The 18,968-nt window shown below is 53.5% G+C and overlaps 1 protein-coding gene across 7 annotated transcripts in view; it reads right to left on the reverse strand.

The window, feature by feature from the left end:
* ZBTB16 (zinc finger and BTB domain containing 16) overlaps positions 1–18,968 on the reverse strand; it is a 176,885-nt gene that overhangs the window by 150,657 nt on the left and 7,260 nt on the right. The gene's annotated exons all lie outside the window — the stretch shown is intronic.

Here is an 18,968-nt window from a genome sequence, read left to right on the forward strand (position 1 = left end):
GCGATGGCGGAAACGGAGATGGCCAAGAACGAGACCGAGGAGGGAGGCGGACGGCAGGGGCATCTTCTTAGGGAACGCCTACATTGTGGGGTGAGAGGGTCACATTCAGCATCACTGACACCCAGACAATCCCTCACCTTCCCTGTGAGGATGAGAAACCACCTGCATTTTGCAGGGGAGACAGACTGAGAAAAAGCATTTGCCGCTTAGGAAGAAGTAATGCCAGGATTCGAACACAGATCCCACAGAGCTCCGTGGACTCACACTGCCTCCTCCAGGGAGTGAGGTTCAGGCAGCACCAGGGGCTCAGCGCTGGAGCCCAGGAGGGTAGTGCTCCCGAGAGCTAGGCCACCCCCGGCAACCTTTGCAAGAACAGGGTCAGTGTGGTTCCCCCAGTGAAAGGTGACTGCAGTGGCATGAGGAGCTCCTTAGGGCAAATGGCCCTGGACACCAGAGCTGGGGACATCTGTAAGCCCCCAAGTATCCCCTCTAGCAGCACCCACCCCGGGGGGCTATGAGGATGAAATGTTAGTGCAGGAGAAGTGCCCAGTACACAGCGGACGCTCCATCGGCTGCCTTTCACTGAGGGTCTCTCTGTGTTCCGCAACGGCATCGGGTAGTCCCGGGAGAAGAAGGAAGGCCCCCAGAGCCCACGTCCTCATCAGGGAGAGAGACCTAAGCTCACACGGTTGGTAACAAGGCAGCGCGCTGATTACCAAAGGGCGCACACCGCAGATGCTGCGCCAGACAGTGAGGAGGGAGCCCCCAGTAGTGAGGAGGGACCCAGGGGGCCCCAAGAGGAGACATGCTTCCCAGCAAAGCTTTCAGAGCACATCTTGAAGGCTGGCTGGGTCGGGAGGACCATCCAGGTGGGGGTGGGCATAGGGAATGCCTGAAACACGAGCACTTTCGTTCCAGGTCCTGCTCTCCTCGACGTGGCCTGCTTTCTCAGGGGCCCAGGGCTGCACGATGTTTGCAAAGGGCAGAGCACAGATGTGAGAAAGGACAGCATGCACCCAGTGCAGTGTGTCCCCACCCAGTTTGCTGACCAGGAGGCTCCGCAGGGCAGTTCCCTCCAGCCAAAGGGCCGTGCGCACTGTAAGCAGACGTTAGGATGCGATGGAATTCCAGAAAAAAAACAAGCACCCAACCCAGGATGCCTGCAACACCCCCGACCGCCCCCCAACAGCACCCCCCCACCGCACCAAACACTCGGAGAAGGCTGGACAACACCAGAGGGGTTTAGCATTCTGAGCAATCGTGTGGCCTCATCTCCCTAGGCTTGTCCTCTCCTGAAATCTGTTGTCCAACCTCTAGCCAGCTAAGCCCTGCAAAAGGCCAGAACTGCTAGCATGGCATTCGAAGTGCTCCATAACCTGGCCCCAACCAGGTCTCCTGCCGGGTGTCCCATCCCACCCCACGCCCCTACCCCGACTCCAGCCCCCTGCCCTGTATATGTGCCCTCACCCCACTCATGCCCTGTCACACTTTTGTTCACTTCCCAGATAGAATGACAGCTTCTATCTCCACTTACCCAAAACCTAGCCCTCCTCCATGGACTGGCCAAATGCCACCTCCTCCAGGAAGCCCTCCTGAAGCGTCAATCACAATTGTTCAATTCCTCTCCTGTACTCCCCAAGTACCTCACTTACATAACAAGTGAACATACGGTCTGACACACACAGCCAGCCTATATATATACATATGTATCTCTCGTGTTTCCCTGCGAGATCTTCTGGGGATTTGCTAACATCTCCACACTACCCCACAGCACTTGGCAACCCTCTGGCACACAGTAGGTACTCAGGAAATATTTTCTGAATCAACACCCATGGCTCAGCCCTCACTGTATTGGGGTGTTCTTCAAACTGTGGGTGACAATCCCTAAGAGGGTCTTGAGTGACATTTTTTAATGAAATAAGAGAGAACCAGAGAGAAAATGTCAGAGTCCATAGCACATCGTAAAGATAAACGGTGTTTTACGGAACCTTTGCTCTGAGGTATGTCTGTGTGCACCCCGGGTCAAGATGAAAAATGAACTGTTCACAGCGGCCACAGCTTCCACTCCAAGGTAAACCAGCAGACAGAAAAGTCATGAGAGGTTCACCCAAAGCCTAACACTGAAGAGGTCCAGGCGAGGGGAGGGGGCCACACACACCCTTCACTGCCGACAGCTCCACGGCTTCTGAACAGGATCACCACTCAGTCTGGGACCCCAACAAGAGCCCTCCCTGATCACCCCGGCAGCTCCTCCAGACCCTGCTTCCCAAGGCAGGAAGGCTCACTGGCTCCATGGTAGGCAGATATGTAAATAACAGCTTTATGACTAAAGGGGACGTAGGCCTTAACCCCTGGTTAGCCGGATCTCATGCCTGTGCCACAGATAATCTAAAAGGTGCATTTTAAACCCATAAAGCAGCACTCCCAGAAGAGTCATCCAAGGCCACCCCAGGCTGGCTGGGTCGGGCCCCGCCTGCGTGCACAGGGCTGGGGGACGCTCCACAGCCTCACCTTTCAGACCCTGCTGTCACTCCACTTATCACCAGCCCCCCACCTGCTACCTGGGAATCATGCAGTCTGGCCGCAGATCTAAACTGGTTCAAAAGCCTCCCTCCCTTCCCAGAGCTCTTATAATGAATTTCCCAGTCTTATTGATGCAAAGAAAGGAGTGATACACATTTCTGTTGCTCTAAGTTATAGCTAGCAAGAAACTTTGAGGGAACAGCAGCCTCTAGCTAAAGGGGCAGATAAGCTAAAATCAATACCAGCCACTGCCTCCGAATCTTGGAAATCACCATCTTCCCTCCCTTGACCATCCCTGCCTGAGCCAGACCCCCGCAGTGGGCGTGGAGCGAGAGACCTCCAATCCTGCGAATGACCATCCAGTCAAGCTAAATATTCAAAGACAGCATCTCCCATCCAACCCTCAAGTTGCGTTACCCCCTAATTCTCTCCCTTCTGCAAAAGAAAAAAAAAATCACAGCAATCTCTGGGAGCAGTCAGCCAGCCAAGAACACAGGCAGTAGCCAGAGCCCACAGAGGAACACCAGGAGACACTCCGAAGACTTATTAATAGGAGTCTAACATCACAAGCAATGGCGGTGATCATCTAGCTCTTCTCCAGACTGGTCAGACCCACCTGGTTACCTCACTGCGTATCATCCAGTGATGTGATGTGACCAGAACAGTGATAGAAAGTTTGCAATTCTAGAAGTAAATAAAAAGAGGCCTATGAGTGGTGAGAGGGACTGAAATCATGGTACAGGGCAAACACCGCCTCTATGGGAAGATACATGGCTACCTACAAATGTCTCAAGGGCTGTAGCTCAGAGCCCATGACTCAAGAGAGCAGAATTAGTGGAGGGCATTAGAACTCTCTGGAAGGGGAATGCGGCTCAGCGAACAGTAAACCCCTCTGCTGGCATGAAGCACAGGGGAGCCTCTGTGGGCCTGGCCACGAAGCTTCCAGCCCGTCGGCCCCCACAACAGGGCAGCCCCAGAAGCTGGGGCACTAGACTCCGCCGCCCCTCAAGGACAGGGGGCACAGCACCGTGGCCTACCTGACCACCCGGAGGGCCAGTAAGCATGGGGGAAGATGTATTTCCTCCCACTGCTCCCTGGACCCAGCCGCGGGGGTGTCAGAAAAGCTGGCATGTTGCCACACTTCCAGTCAAGACCCAGAGTCCCCAAAACCAATCTTAAAGGGGGTCTCCGGGGCCAGTGGGCACCACGCAGGAAAAGGGGGCGTCTCAACTGACTGCTGAACATTACCTTAGTGCAGGAACTGTTTGCTTTATGTTGTCTTGCTTTACATTGGGATAGGTGCCAAGCAAGACCACCCCCTCTCTTAGCTTCTCTTTTTTAAGACAAAGAAGAGAGAAAACAAGCAAACGCCAGAGCCCAAGCCCGTGTGGCGCGGAGGCCGGCCGACACGAGCTTCCTTTATCCAACCACAAAAAGGCGTCGGCAGAGCAGCAAGGGGCCCTGAGCGGCCTTTCCAAGCAAGGGCCGCTCCTCCGTTGAGGTTAGCAGTTAACCAGGGGCAGGAGCCACTCGGGCAAACAGATCGTGCCCCTCATTACACAACGCCGGCCCTTATCTCCCCGTGCCACTGTCGGTTTGCAGACATTGCGAAGCGCTACAACCACAGCCCAGACTGGCCCGCGGGAGATAGCCGCCTCGCGGCCCACTATCCGGGAGGCGAGGGGGAACGGACGGTTGGCCTCCATTCGGACCCAGCCTTCTATTAAGAGACTCAGAGAGATGGGGAACAGCCGGCTGGCCAGCTCTGGTGTCACTTCCTCCCATCCTGGCGGCTGAAGCCCCCTCCCCAGCCCGCCTCCCCCTTGCAGGCCCTACAGCCACAAGAAGAGGCGGCGAGCATCCATTTCATCAGACCCAGGCACAGGCCGCAGCAAGAGGGGCTGCGGACGACCCCACACTTCCCAGGCTGACTCTGGGGAGCGGAAGAAGAGAGGGGGCCTCAGGATGCAGGCTTACAGGACGGCATCAACACGGAGAGCTCTGCTCATGCTGGTCTCCCGTGCAAACGCGTTCAAAGGCTCCTTTTGCCCCAGAATGGAGTCCCAAAATGAACAAGTTAAATTCACTGAGTGACAACCTGCTCCAGGCACTGCGCTCCAGACAGGATGTGCTGAATGCATTACCTGAAATCCTCAGGCATCCCACCTGCCACCCTGCACACCCGCCCCAAGCTAGGGATGGGCGACCACGGCCCACAGCACTTTAGGCATGTGGCAAGTGTCCGCACGTGAAGCTGCCTCCACCCTCCGTGCTGCCCCTTCTCTGTGGCATCTGTGGCAACCCCACCCGACCCCAACCTGCCGTTCCCGGAGACTCACCCTCATTCCAGCTGAAGGCAGTTACTGCACCAGAGTCCTGGCACCTCCAGGGCTGCAAACGCCCTCGCCTCCATCAGGCTTGTTCCCTAAGCATCCCGCCTCTACTAGCACCACCCGCAAAGGCCGAGGCCTGTCATCGCTCTCATCGCTGAACGCCCAGGGCCCAGCCTGGTGGCCAGCACCCAGGGAGGCTTAACGCGTTTTTTAATTAAAAGTGAGCCCTTCCGGGTGGAAGGCTTTTCAGCTCTGAATTTCTCCGTGCTTTTTCTGGATATCCACCATCATCTTTCTACTTCCTACTTTCTATCCCAGTTATCAACATACACACACACTTTTCGAGTATTTTGACACCTCTTAAGACCCCTAACAGTGCTTCACCTGCACATAAATCTAAAAAGGACTCCATGTTCATTAGTCTATTCAGGCTGAACAGTAGAGAAGTTAATGAGGCCCCCAAGGGGCAAGGCACAGGCCAAAATTCACCCGGTGCCCTTCAGATCCCAAGATCTGAAACTACTCTCAAGGCAGATTCTACTCTTACCTGCTTCCTGGCGGAGCGGGCAGCACGCCTGGGTGGCCAAGGCTGGTCTGAGGCAGGGAATGACAACAGGGGTCCTAGCCCTGGTTTGGCCACGAGCCTCCTGTGTGACCTTGGGCAAATCACAGAGCCTCTCTGGACCTCTACTTATTCTGCTCCAAATGAGGGTACGTTGCAATGAATGATTTTATGGGCCCTTCCAGCTCTAGCATTCTAGGATTCTGTTACCCTGAGAACCCACACCTGCAAAGCAGGTGGAGCGCTAAGAGTACCTTCCTCAAAAGGTAGGAAAACGAGGGATGAAGACAGGGGCATTCAGACTGCCTGCCCCTCACCACCCACCCCGACCTGGGCCTCAAGCCTCCGAAAGGGTAAAAACACATCTTGGCTGCTGAACAAGCTAGCTGGTCGCCCTCACCAGGAAGGACAGGCACCATGATTTGAACATGGACTTGAAGTTACTAGCAGAGAAAGCAGGCACTGAAACGGACTGTCAATAATAACGTCCCTGTAGTCAAACCTGAATTTTTTCCCACATATGTAGACTTTCACAGATCCAGTTTAGTTGGAGTGTTCGAATTAGCACAACCGGCCTTAAATACCATGCAAAACACATAGTAAGCACTTTGCTCTTATTTATGTCATCAATGGTTTCAATGGGGTGACTCATCCTTCCTCTTTCACACTCTGTTCTAATATGGTTTTACTATAAATAATGCAGAGGGAGCACAAGGGAGGGAGGGAGGGCCTGAGCCCTGGGCCTCGGCACAGCCAGGCCCCAGAAGACCCGGGTTCGGGTCCATCAGCCCCAAGGTGAAGCTCAGCTCAACTGAGGGCCCGGTGGGGGCTCCCATGCACAGGAGCGGCGGACCCCTCCCTCCACTCTCCAGGTGCTCAGGCCGAGCAAGGCTGTGGGGAGAGGGGACTGACACACGCAGGACGGGCGGGCGCAGTGAGGCCTGTGTGGCATGAGCTCCTCGGCCTCCCAGAGGTGGGACCCTGACTCAGGCCACTGGGCCTCTTGTGCCTGCGGAGTCCTGGTGCCAACGCTCCATTCTTCCCGACCCCAAGCCGTTTCTCCTGGTCTAGCTTTTTTACCATCAGTGCCCTCAGGACCCCCACTCACAGGAAGCTGAACCTCAAAGGCATAAGCCCAGCAGCAGCACGATGGGGCTGCCCCCCACCCCAGGCCAGCTCGGCAGCAGCCCCTCCCAACCACCACAGCTGGAGATCACCAGACCCTTGGCCTGTCCACCGACCCCAAGGCCAAGCCGACGGGCCTTCTCTGTGTCTTCCTTCCACAATCTACCTTCGGGCTCAGACACGGTCAACCAGTATCACTCACTGTATCCACCAGATTTGTCACCAAACTACTTTGTCCATTTCCAAAAGTCAAACCTAACCCTCCCAAAGGACAAGGCAAAAGAATATGGCACACAGGGCATAAATCTGCAAAGAAGTAAAAAGCTAACCTTTTCAAACAATATTGCTTCTCTCTCATTTACCAATTTTACATTTTCCTGTACGGCCCCGGAAGATGACTGGTTAGCCAGAGACGGGCAAGATTCCTCAAGGGAGGAACAACCTAAGACAGGCACAGTCGCAGGGGGGCCATCAGGTGAGAAATTGGGGATCAACAGAGGTGAGGCTCAGAACCTCACACCCCCTGTTTTGAGAGAAATCTTCTGCATCCGTGGATGTTTTGTTGCCCTTGTCTAGCTTGGATTAGCACATAGTCTACAGGCACACACCTGATCATCTACATTTGCCCTCTTACAGCACTAAACTATGTTTTCTACCTTTATCTTGCATCTACCTACCACTTCAGCATTTTATTAAAAAAAAAAATAAGGGAGAAATGTGGGATTCACATATAAATCAAGTATAAAAATCAAATGAATAATCATATCTGACTTGATTGTTTATAGTTCATGATGCGTGATCAAAACTGAAAATTTCTGTGATGACTGCCCTTGCACTGTTCACCATGTAAGAACTTGTTCACCATGTAAGAACTTGTTCGTTGTGCTTCAGAAGATTGGAGACTGTTGAGAAATAGGCTTGGGGTTGATTAATGACTGTGCATTGAGTCCCCTATACAGAATTTTATTGTTGTTAACAACCATTTGATCAATAAATATGAGAGATGCCCTCTCAAAAAAAAAAAATCTCTGAAGGGCAAAATAAAAAAATAAATAAATTAAATTAAATTAATAAATAAATAAAAATAAATAAAATAAAAAAATAAAAAGAATGTGGCACAAACCTCAGAAAGGATTCAGAAGATTTCCACAATGTGTGGGGCCGTGGCCACATTACAGGATTAAATGGCCTCTGATTAGCTCTTCAGGCCCCTAGAACAGGGGCACTTCACACCCTTGTATTCCCAACACACTTTATTCACCTGTTATTTCACCTGCTGGCCGCTGGCACGGATCAGCATGACCATCGGTTCAGCGGAGCCCAAAGCTAGAGAAGTCACCGGCTCCTTGCAGTTTCTCCCCTGGGCTAAGGCAGCTGGCTTCTAAGGGCCTCGGTCCAGAGCTCCTTGGTGCCCGTTCACGGGGGCCTTCGCTGTGCTCTGCCCCTTATACACACTGAACCCACAAAACCACCTGAAAGGTTGGCCTCCTTTCTTACAGGAAAGGAGGAAATGGGGGCTCAGAAAGGCTAAGCAGCTTGTTCAAGGCACAGACAGGGAAATGCTGGAGCCGGGGACTTTGTTCATCCAGGAAGCCCCACTCTGCAGCCTGGGTGCCCCCCCCACCAGCCCACACTGTCCCCTGAAAACACCACCTCCCCAAAGCCTTGGCTTGGAGTGAGGAACTGGCCCCCGGTCCCCCGAGTCCTGGGCTGTGTTTCACTATCTCCAGCATCTCATGGACTTTGTGCCAGCTCTTTCAACTTCCCGGTGAGGCCGCCTCAGCAGATACCCCCTGCTCTGAATAGCACCCTCGGTGATCTTCAAACATTACAAGGACATCAAAACAAAGCTATCAGTTGCGCATCGAGCTTCAGCAGCCAGTCCAAACTCTTTTGTTTGACTCTCAGACAGCTTAGTGACTAGGTGACGGGGTCAGAAGTTTTCTCTCCACCTAGCCTCTTCCAGAACCTGGGGGCACTCTGCTCAAAGAAGCGATTTTCAGGGCAGGTGGGAGAAGGCTGCTCATTTAAGAGCTCAGACTTACATATTTCTAGCAAAAGCACAAATTACTCAGCACCACCAATCTGTGGGTGTGAGAGGGGGTTACAGGGGAAAAGATCACCCACACCCTTGCCCTCTTGTGTTAACACAGGCGCCAACATTTCACCAGCTCAGAGAATCTGCATGTCCACATGAAGGAGAAAAGTAGGTGAGGGCAGGAAACCGATAAACTGGGTGATGAATGCAGCTGCTGGATTTTACAAGATACCTGTTTTCTTCCTTCAGGTGCTTGCCCACATCTCTATCCTGATCTGAAAGAGGGTCCTGGCTCCCTGCCTGGTCCCTCCGTCCTAGCACACCACACGCTTCCTGACCCCAACAGTTTATCTTTGCCTATGGGAAAAACTGGCATTTATCAAGTCATCTACTCCCATAGATTGTTAAACAGACCACAGGGGTTATCAGTGGAGTTGATACAGGAAGATAAACAGCACCCTCTTATGCAAATAGCACGAAGAATGTGGGCCTGGCCACGGGACAAAATGGGAATTTAGGAGAACATGAGTGTTAACACTTCTCCTTGGTTCCTACCCCGGAAACCACAGATCCTCGGGGTGGACTCCCCTCCCCCTTTCTTTGCGGGGAGGGGCAGGTGTGTGCAGGTCTAACTTCCTTCGCAAAGAGTGGTGACTTCACGTCTGCCTTCCAGAACTCTCCGTGGCCACAAGCTTCTTGCAACACTCATTTTATTTTCCCGGGATTTCAGGCCCATTGAAATGAGCTTTGTTCAGAAAGGGAGAAAAAGGTTATCTACAAGCTGGGAGCGGGGGGTTTGCAGTGGGGAGTCAGAGGGTGGCCGGAACAAAAGTCCATGGCAAACCAGCCCGCATGGGCAGGAGAGGGCACCAGCTCCTCCACCCTGAAGCCCGGCCTTTGCGCAGCAAAGAGCAGGGCCAGGTGGTGTCTTTGCAAACCTGTCTCATTGTTTTGAGGGCAGACTCACATTTAGGGGCAGAATCAAGAGGTAAGAGGCTCCAAGTGACAAAGAACTGCACTCAGAGGGCAAGCTGCTTCTCACACCAGGCTGCAGGCTGGTGCGGGGGGAACAGAATGACAGAATCCAGGGCTGGCCAGAATGAAAGACTGAATGGAATAGGCTAATTTACACAGGAAGCAAGCACTTACCAGACCCTTCATCTCAACACACAAAACCCTCGCCATATCTGGAAGCAATTACATCCAGTTAACATGATCTGCTCGCCACTAAAATTAACTGCAAACCGGAATATTTTTCACCTTTGTAACAGGCGATGCCAAGGCTCAGCCTTCCCCCTCCCCACCCCCCAGGCCACTGACTCGGCTGCTGGGGAATATTTAGCAGCTCCTCAGCTCAAAAAACAAAAAGCACCCTTGTAGCTGTCAGGACACAAAAAGTAAAACGGTGGATAATCACGCCCGCTGGAGGAGGGGGAGGGGGGCACTGGAAACCATCGTGTTGGAAGCGGAGGAGCAGGGCCAGTGCACGGGCCCCAAACAGGTCCACAGCCCTCGCAGGCCCAGCCCCGGTTTTCCACACTCCACTTCAAGGAAAACGTTTTTGGAGTCACTCGATTTAGCAGCCGTGTCCTGTTGTTTTTAGGTACCATCCTCATCCCTTCCGCCAAGGGGCTAGGGCGGGGGTGGGGGTATGTGGGGAGGTGGACTCGCCAATGTTAGCGGATCCTTGATTTAGCAGAGCATTTAGGGGACGGCTGTCACGACGGAGCTTCTGCACCGACTGTTTCCGATCCCCGCTCTGCCAACGCCCTCGGAGCCGGTTCAGCTGCTCCAAGAGGGGCAGGCGCTGCCTATCTGGGCTGAGAACCTGCCTCCTGCGTTCGCACCCAGCAACGGGCCGGAGCCCCGCTCTCCACGACCCCAGGTCCCACTGCCTCTCGCCCACCACTCCCGTCCTCTTTGCCCCCAACCACGTCCAATAAGAACTTCTTGCTTTTCCTGGCTCTACTGTCACTGATGCCACTGCAATCTGAGACAGACCCATCTCTTCTGGGCCCCTCGAAGCTTCACCTGGACATGCCTCCTTTGTCACCAGGGGCCCTTAAAACGCCAGCGACAGCCACAGCAGCCGAGGTGACCGACCCATTCGCCAGACAACCCGCAAACCTCTCCTCACAGCATCAGGCAGACGTCTCCCTCTAGAAGGAGGTCAAACCCTGCTGGTCTCTGCACAAATCACATTTAGAAACATTACTTGTGGGCCAAAAAAAAAAAAAGAGGAACAGAGGAAGAAACTACCTAAGTAGCCTTTCTCAACACTTCTACGGCGACAACAAGGAGTGAAGGGTCTCCTATGTTAAACAGAAAAAGTGCGATGCCAGTCTTTCCAGATTTTTAAAACACCTTTGTGATGAGAAAGGTGTGCACACCCTTTGGAGAACTGCCTCCTGAGACCACGCCACGTGCCTGGCTCTGGGCTCCGTACTCTGGGTGCATCAGCCCCGAAGTTTATCATGGCAACACCATCAAGGCGATGCCAGAAACTTCCGCTCACAGAGCAGGGAGCGCAGTTGTGTATCTCGCCGTGACCACAGGCTTCTAAGAGGCACAGGATGAATTCAAACCCAGGCTCAACTGCAGCTGCAAAGCCTCCCAGCTTCTCACCACCCTGCAGCCAACATCCAGAAAGCTCGGCCGCAGGGATGCAAGAACAGTCATGCCCTGCAGGCCCCCTCCGAGGGACAACATCTGTTGGAAGCAGGGGCCTCCCCAGCCAGCTCCCGGCTCCACACACACACCTGGGCACATGCTGCTCTGTCACCACGCGGCCGTCCAGGCATGGAAATGGTTAAGTCGCCCTCACTGAATAAATCAAAAGTTCAAGGCTGCCAGCATACCACAACGGTTCCCTCTGTGCATGTGACAAGAACCAGAGAGGGGCTGAGACCCCAAGCATCCTGAGTAGGGTCCCCCCAGCCCGCACAGGTCACGCCCACGGGGTCAGCACCAAGGACCTTTAGCGGCAACATTCATTTCCTGAACAGGACAAGCTCTCCTGACCATAAAGCTAATAGGAACTTCCTCGCACGGCGAGCTCCGGCTGACGGGGCTCCTTGTCACCGGCCGGGCAGGGGAAGGGCGCTGGTTCCCATTAGCGGGTTATGAGGCCAGGTGCTACTAATAAGGTGCATCGGCAAGGGACAAGAGGCTGCTAAGCTGTCTCTCCGACTCTGGAAGTAATCAGGCCTGGGCTCCGGGGTTGGGGAGGAGCCTCATTTAAAGAGAGGGGTGGGGGCGGTGGGGGGCTTAGCCACAACGAACCGGCAGCATCTTAATCTGCTCAACAGTTTAAATGAAGACATTTCAAACAATCCCTCTGCATGTCCCCAGCCACCATAAAAGACCCCCAAATTAACACTAATAATGTTTCCCCAGCACTCCAGGCCCGATGGATCACCGAGGGCCATTATGGGCAGCCACATCTGCTTCGCACTATGGCAAGGGGAGCTGTGCCAACAGGCGTGATGGCATTAAGATCACCACGCTCAGCTCATCCACTTAAGAGACCAACACCAGGCACGTGTGGCAGGGGGCTGAGCGAGCTGATGGCTCCCTTGTCCGGCTGGGGTCACAAGAGAAGCAGGAGGCAGGGAGGCAGGGAGGCAGGGAGGCGGCCTCACACTTCATGTTACTCTGTACCTCACTGAGTATGTTTAAAAACACAGAGAGGTAAAGGGCTGATGTCACTTCACAGGAGGACCCTGACCGTTGAGGCAGGTGAAGCCATTCACCCAAGTTCACAGTGCGGTGCTAGCATCCCGGCCCCAGTGTGACGTGGGGCCTGTGCCCTGCCCAGCGCACTGCCCACCACAAAGACAACGGTCTGCTGGGTGTCCTGGAGTGTCTGTCTTATTCTGGCCTGGGGGCGGTTTGTTTGAACGGCTATGCTCTTATCACTTCTGGGGGATCTAAATGGCCCCATTGAGGGCAGAATTCTGAAAACCACTTTCAACTGGCCCACAGTTTCTCCTCTGCATCAAAATTTCTGTGCTGGAGTCTTCTAATAACTTCGGCAGTAACGCCCCCCGACTTTCAAGAGGCTCCTTGGCTTTCTAACTCGAGTCCTCCCTACTGCAAAGCTGAACACAATCTGCTCCTGCTGAAGGAAATCAGGTCTTGAGAACAGGCTAAAGGGAGCTAGGAATTAAGAATTAAGGTTTTTGTGGGTTTTTAGCAAAGTTTCCACACTGACAATAAAGTACCGGCTCCCCTCCTTGCAGCTGCGCAGATGGACTTCGCGTAGGCAAAACCCAACCACAGGTTTTCCAGACTGAGCCAGTGAAATAAGGACAGTGTGGCTTTAAGGGGAAATGGTGGGAAGGGGAATTTCTGATCATGATGGCATGAAATTAACAGCATGGAATTTTTATTTCTGTAAGTGGGTTTCTTTCTCTCTCCCTTTTTCTGTTTTTTGAGTCCCCATAAAAGGCCTCCATCACCAGAAGCTGGCCTCTCTGCTCCATGTCAGTAATAGGTGGGGTGGCTAGTCCTCCTCGGACCCATGCAACCCCAACTCCCAAAGACCTGCACCCTTGGTAGTAAGCAGACCCTCGCCTCTCTCCGCCTCTCAAGCTACCCAAGGAGACCGGCGGGCCAGAGCTGGAAAGCGCTGCACCCCCTGTCCCTGGCTGCAGGGAACAGAGAGCTGGCCCTCCCTGTATCCTTCATCCCTTTGAATTCCATCTGGAGCCGAAGGGCCAAGCAGGACATGTGGGAAACACAGTAAACAGGGAGCCAGAGACCAGGGCACAAACCCTGGCACCCCCTTTGCTGCCTCACCGCAGACTAGTCCACTCACCCGTGGGGCGTCCATTTGCCCTTCAGGGACTGTGAAGCTAACACCCACCGTACGGGGCAGCTGGAGGGACTGCGGATGCTGACTATGAACGCCCTTGGCACAGAAACCGACACTATCATGTGCTCACAACCCCATCTGCTGACTCCGCCCGGAGAGGCGGGCAGGCCTGGAGGGCTGGCAGGGCGGCCCTGGAATGTCCCGCATCCACAGGTCCAGGCTCTCTCAGCAAGGTCGCATCTGCACTCCTCAGCTGCCTCGGCCGGCCGGCCACAATAATCTGCCCGCCTGGCCACGTTCACAGGCAGGAACACAGCAGCCCAGCTAAATTTAAATGAGGACTGGGTGACTCATCAGGCCACAGGTCAATGGGACAGAGAGTACCCTGGCCACCTCGGAAAACAGGACTGGCTTCTCGGGGCATATGCAGGCACTCACTGTGCAGGAGCCCCACGCACAGCGCTCGAGGCTGCAGTTGTCATGGTGCCTGTGAGCCAGTGCCCCGGGGGCAGCAGACCTGGGTCAACACAAACACATTTTGTACCTGCAGAGCCAGTGCGCCCTGTTCCACAAAAATGGCCACAAAGCCTCTGGGGCACTGGCTTTGAGTCATGATCCTTTGTACTTGACAAGTTATTTACTGATGAATCCTTGGGACAACCCAGTGAGTACGTAGTTATCTTTCCCATTTTATAAACAAGCAAACAGGCACAGAGAGGTTAAGTGACATAACCATAGTCACACAGCTTGATTACAACCCAGACAGTCTCATGTGCTCAAAATGCACATTTACTGTGTGTAAAATGTCAGGTGAGAGGTGGGGCAGGTGGGAGGCCGCAGTGAATTTTCCTTTCTACCAACTCAGCTGCCACTGAGTCAGGGCTTTTGCTTACACCACAGGAACTTGACTAAAAAAACCTTTACCTATCATGGAAAATCCAGGACACCTCCAATGGGCACACTGAGGCCTCTATTCATTTAGTAAGACTCTTAGGCCCCAAACCAGGACTTTCAGTTGGACTGGTTTTAAAGTCATTAATTTAAAAAAATTAAAGTGATGGAAATGTTTTTCTCCTGAATTAGCAAAGAGTTGTAAATGGAGTTTTATTTAAACAGTTTAGGATAATCACTATTTTAAAGATTCATAAATAGCATTCCTAGAACAAGCAGGAGGAAAAAGTGTCACTGAACTAAAGCCTTCTTCACCCCCTTTTAGCAATTAGCAGCTCCATACAATAGTGACAGTAAAATGAAATGGGGACTTCCCTGATCCGAAGGAAGAACAGGAGCTCTCCTGCTCTCCTGCATCGGAGATGAAATAAAAGAAATCATACTCAACGTACCCAAGGGCTCAGTCTAGAGCCCAGGGGACTCACCCACCCTAAGCAGGTTGAAGTGTCAAAACACGAAGTCAGAGCAGACGGAATGAAATCAAACTGACCCCCTATTTTAGTCGGGTGGCTGCCAACCCAGATTCCAAAATAGCAAAATTCAATGGACCCAAAGGGCTTCGTGAAGCTCTACGCAAGCACCCGAGGCGTGCAGAAACTTTTTGAAGGACTCAACAATCCAGAAACAGCTAACCCCAGTACCTGGTTTTTACAAATGAAGAAACTAAAGCTCAGGACAGAAAGGAGCCCAGCAGTGAGCAAGCTAACAACGCAGAACCCGGTAGGTGCGCACAGCCCCACAAGGCCCTCAGCCATCCTCCCGTCTGCAGAGCCAACCACCAAAAGACCGGACTTCCAGGAGCCCAGGGGTAATAGGTAATAGGCTTAGGTCAGTCATCTCCCCCGAACGATACTTCCCAGACACAGAAATGGATTCAGAAAGGATCTGGACAAAGAGAAGCCGTAAATAGCTCCTAAGAGAAGCCGGGCTCCAGCTGACCTTTAGGACTGACGTCAGGGAAGAGAGCCGTAGCTTCCAACGGTGGGATCTTAGGGATGGCGTTGGCACCCACAGACTGGGTCAGGTGGATCTGACCCAGAAAGGCAGTGCTCGTGTTCTTATATGGCCTGGTGCGGGGCAGCTAGAACTGGGGATCAGGTGAGCTGGAGCTCCTGGCTCTCCATTTACAGCTCTGTGACCTTGGGCAAGTCACTGGCTCCAAAGCTCATCTGTTTACCTCTTCTGTTTAAGGTGGGGCTGACAATGGTCCAAAAACCCTTGGAAGCTCCAGAAATCCAACTGGTTCAGAATTCAGAAAGGTACTACAGGGCCTATACTGTTCGCCAGGCCCACAAGAGTCTAGGGAAGCACTCTGTAATCAAACACATTAATATTTTTGCAGCGAAACATATGAATATTCAAAATAGCCAGGATAAATATAGCCTCACATCAGCTCAGATCAGGTTTTGCCACTCAATGAGTTTGCTGCAAACTTATACAAAAGGTCATAAGCTTTCGGAGCTGTTCAGACTTCCTGATCACAGAAACGGACTGGCAGACCTGAACCCCCCGCCTCCTCAGGGGAAGCTCTGAGGTTGAGAGAAGAGTCATCACAAGCGCTGGGCAAAGGAGAAAGTGCTACAGCTGATAAAAGGCGTGGTCATTAACATTACAGCTGTTCTGTCATTTCACAGAATATTCTTTTCCAAACAGAACCTGGTTTGACCTCAAAGGTCCTTCAAGCTGGCAGAGGCATAAAAGGGGACCAAGACTTGAGGGCAACTTCCAAACTCCCAGAAGTGGCCGAACCCAAGATCAACAGCAACTGGCCCTCTACATGGTCAAACCCAGAAAGCAGAGCGGCTGGCCACCTGAGAGTAACCGAGGCAGAAGGCCAGGCCTCACTAGGCCATTTCAACCACGCGGTGCACACCCCCTGGAGCTGGCCCCAAGAAGCCTCTGTCCAGAAAGGGCTGCACACATGCATCCAGGTTGCTGGCTGAGGTCACTCCGCATGTTCCCTGAGCATCCGCTCAAAAATCCGGCAAGAGTTCCTACCATGGCGTGCAAGATACACACTATGGCTGGTCTAACGGCTTGTCTGGTGGACGATCCAGAGGTCTCAGGAAACCAGGCCCCACTCTGGGGCTGCAGCACTAAGTTCAGAAATGTATTCAGATCAGGCTGTGTGAGCCTGGGGAGACTGAGGACTTTAAATGTGTCCACACTGAAGTCAACCTTACTGTGCCCTGCCAGCTTGTCACACGTACATAACTCTGAGAAGGTGCCGCTGGCCCAGGGGAGCTAGTCCCCAGGGCAGATCCAGATATGCCCACAAGCAGAGCAGCCTTTCAGAGAAGCAGAGGGAAAGAAGGGAGGCTGAGCTGGCAGGAGAGTCTGATCTTCCAGAAGCCTGACGTGACATTCCCTCCATCAGACACTGTCCTCCATAACGTGGGCCCACTGGGGAAGGCTGTGGGTCCAGATCTTGCTCCTGCACCTGCCTGGAGAATACTAACCTCTCACATCTCTCACTGTTCTGAGCTCCTCCCACATCTCTTAGGTGGGTAATAAGCACCATTTAACTGACCCAGGGAGCATGTCATCCAGTCTTTGCACCCACCCATGACTTTGCCAGCATTTGACACCACTTCTACACCTTCCCAGGCTGCACAGGGGCCCCGGCTTCACTAAGTTTCATTCTGCCTGTCCACCGACCAACAGGCTCCCCTCTTGGCCAGCATGGGCCCACATCACAAGAAGACCCAGGGATAGGACTCCATGGCAGACCCCTGCCTGCGTGGCTTCCCAGCACCCTCCCCGCCTTCCTGTCTGGGCCCTTCTGCGCCCCAGAAAAGCCATGAGAATTGCTAGGTGCATAGCTTCTGCTCACACTCCAGACCATGGGCTTAAAAATCTTCTCAACTACAACCCGTGGCCCATTCTTGAATCACGCTCATCACTGTTACACGCACGGCCAGCGCTGCAGCCTCCTCCCATCAGGATCCCCCACCCCGGTTGCCTGGTCTTACCTGCTTGTTTGTACCCGTAGTTGTGATGTGGGGGGAAGAGCAGAGAACAGGGAAATAAATGGGCAGTGGCACCTTCTCTAGGAGCTTCTAGGGAGAGGGGAAAAGCCTCACTCCAAGACCATCTGGGGAGGAGTGCCAGGCTGCAGTGAGCGAGGGCCCAGCACCAGAACATTTTCTCCCCTCCTTGATGTCTTTATTTAGACACCCACCACCACCAGCACAGCTTTGTATCCAGCGCACTGCCACAGGCTGTGGCTTCCTGCACTGCGGCCCCTAAGTTTCCAGCCTGAGTCCCAAGCAGAGGCTCTAGGCCAGTGGCCCACGGCAGGACACAGAGGAGTCCAGGACCAGCACCTGGCCATCCTGAGCTCATCCCTCCACCTCCTCACAGCCCATACACCCCCAGGGAGGCCATGCTGCGGACCCTGCACTCTGGAACTCAGACCCAAGGGGGCCTAAACAAAACGGGGGCCCAAAGGACCAGTTCTTCCCCTTCACACTCACTACGTGCCCATCACAGCGAGGCATTCTGGATGTCACCGGGCTAGTTCAGCACCACACACTGACCACCACCTCCATTCAGATATGAGCAAAACCGGGCTCAGAACACCCCAGCCTCACGCTGGGTAGGGCCAGCTCGCATACCCCTGCTCTGTGCAGTACAACCCAGCCCTTCGTCTCTCCGGGGAACCAGGGCCCGCAGACTGCAAACAGGACTCCTGGGGAGTGGCATCTCCTCCATCCCCCTCAGGTAGAGGGAAGCAAGCAGGCCCTGAGGAGGCCCAGGAACAAACTGCTTCTCACCATGCCCTGTGTCTCACAGCTCGTAGCTGAAACAAACAGCCGCAGGAGACGAAGGACCTCTCTGGTCAAGTTGGGGGAGGCGGTTTCCTCTTGAGCAAAGTTTGAGCAAGAAAAACACAACCTCGGCCTACTTTTGAGCAATGCAAGCTTCTAGAAAGTACACCTCAGGGGCTGTTATTTTTTGCACCCTCTGGGAAAAAAAATCAGCTCCATTTAGCTTAGAAGCACTTTCCACAAGGTGAAGTCAGAGCCGCAGCTGAGGCAGCTTCAGGGCACAGCCCAGCGCCGCTGGGCTCATCAGACCGACTCCAGCCCCCTCCACTCCGGCACCCTCATTCTCACCCCCTCCTTGACCTGAATGAGCAACGGAGGAAGGGGGCAGAGGCTGAGGGGTACGAAAGGGGGTGATCCACCCAAGATCCACAGGACAGCAGACAAGAGGATGTGCACGGAAATGTTACCACGGATGACAACAGAAACGGGGTTTCTCACCATTCATCTGATCCAGGGACTGGAGTGTAAAATGACAGGTGTGTTGTCGTGACAGATCCACATGAAAACCGAACCCACTACAGATTCCCTCTGTACTTTACTCCACTTCTGGTGAGCAACTCTCAGAGCCCTGTTCTGCAGACACGCTTCCTGCCAGGACTGGAGGTCTCCAGGAGGGAGCAGAGCGCACAGGGGCTAAGGCCTGACTCTGAATCCAGCCTCTTACCATCTACATGACCCTGGAAAAAAGTCTCCCTTTGTAAAAGAATACCACCTAGCTCAGAAGGCTGTTGTGACAAAATGCGACACCGTGTAAGACACTTAGTACTGAACCATGCATGTCCTGAGAACC

This window comes from Manis javanica, chromosome 6 (assembly GCF_040802235.1).
Source record: "Manis javanica isolate MJ-LG chromosome 6, MJ_LKY, whole genome shotgun sequence".
NCBI classification, from domain to species: domain Eukaryota; kingdom Metazoa; phylum Chordata; class Mammalia; order Pholidota; family Manidae; genus Manis; species Manis javanica.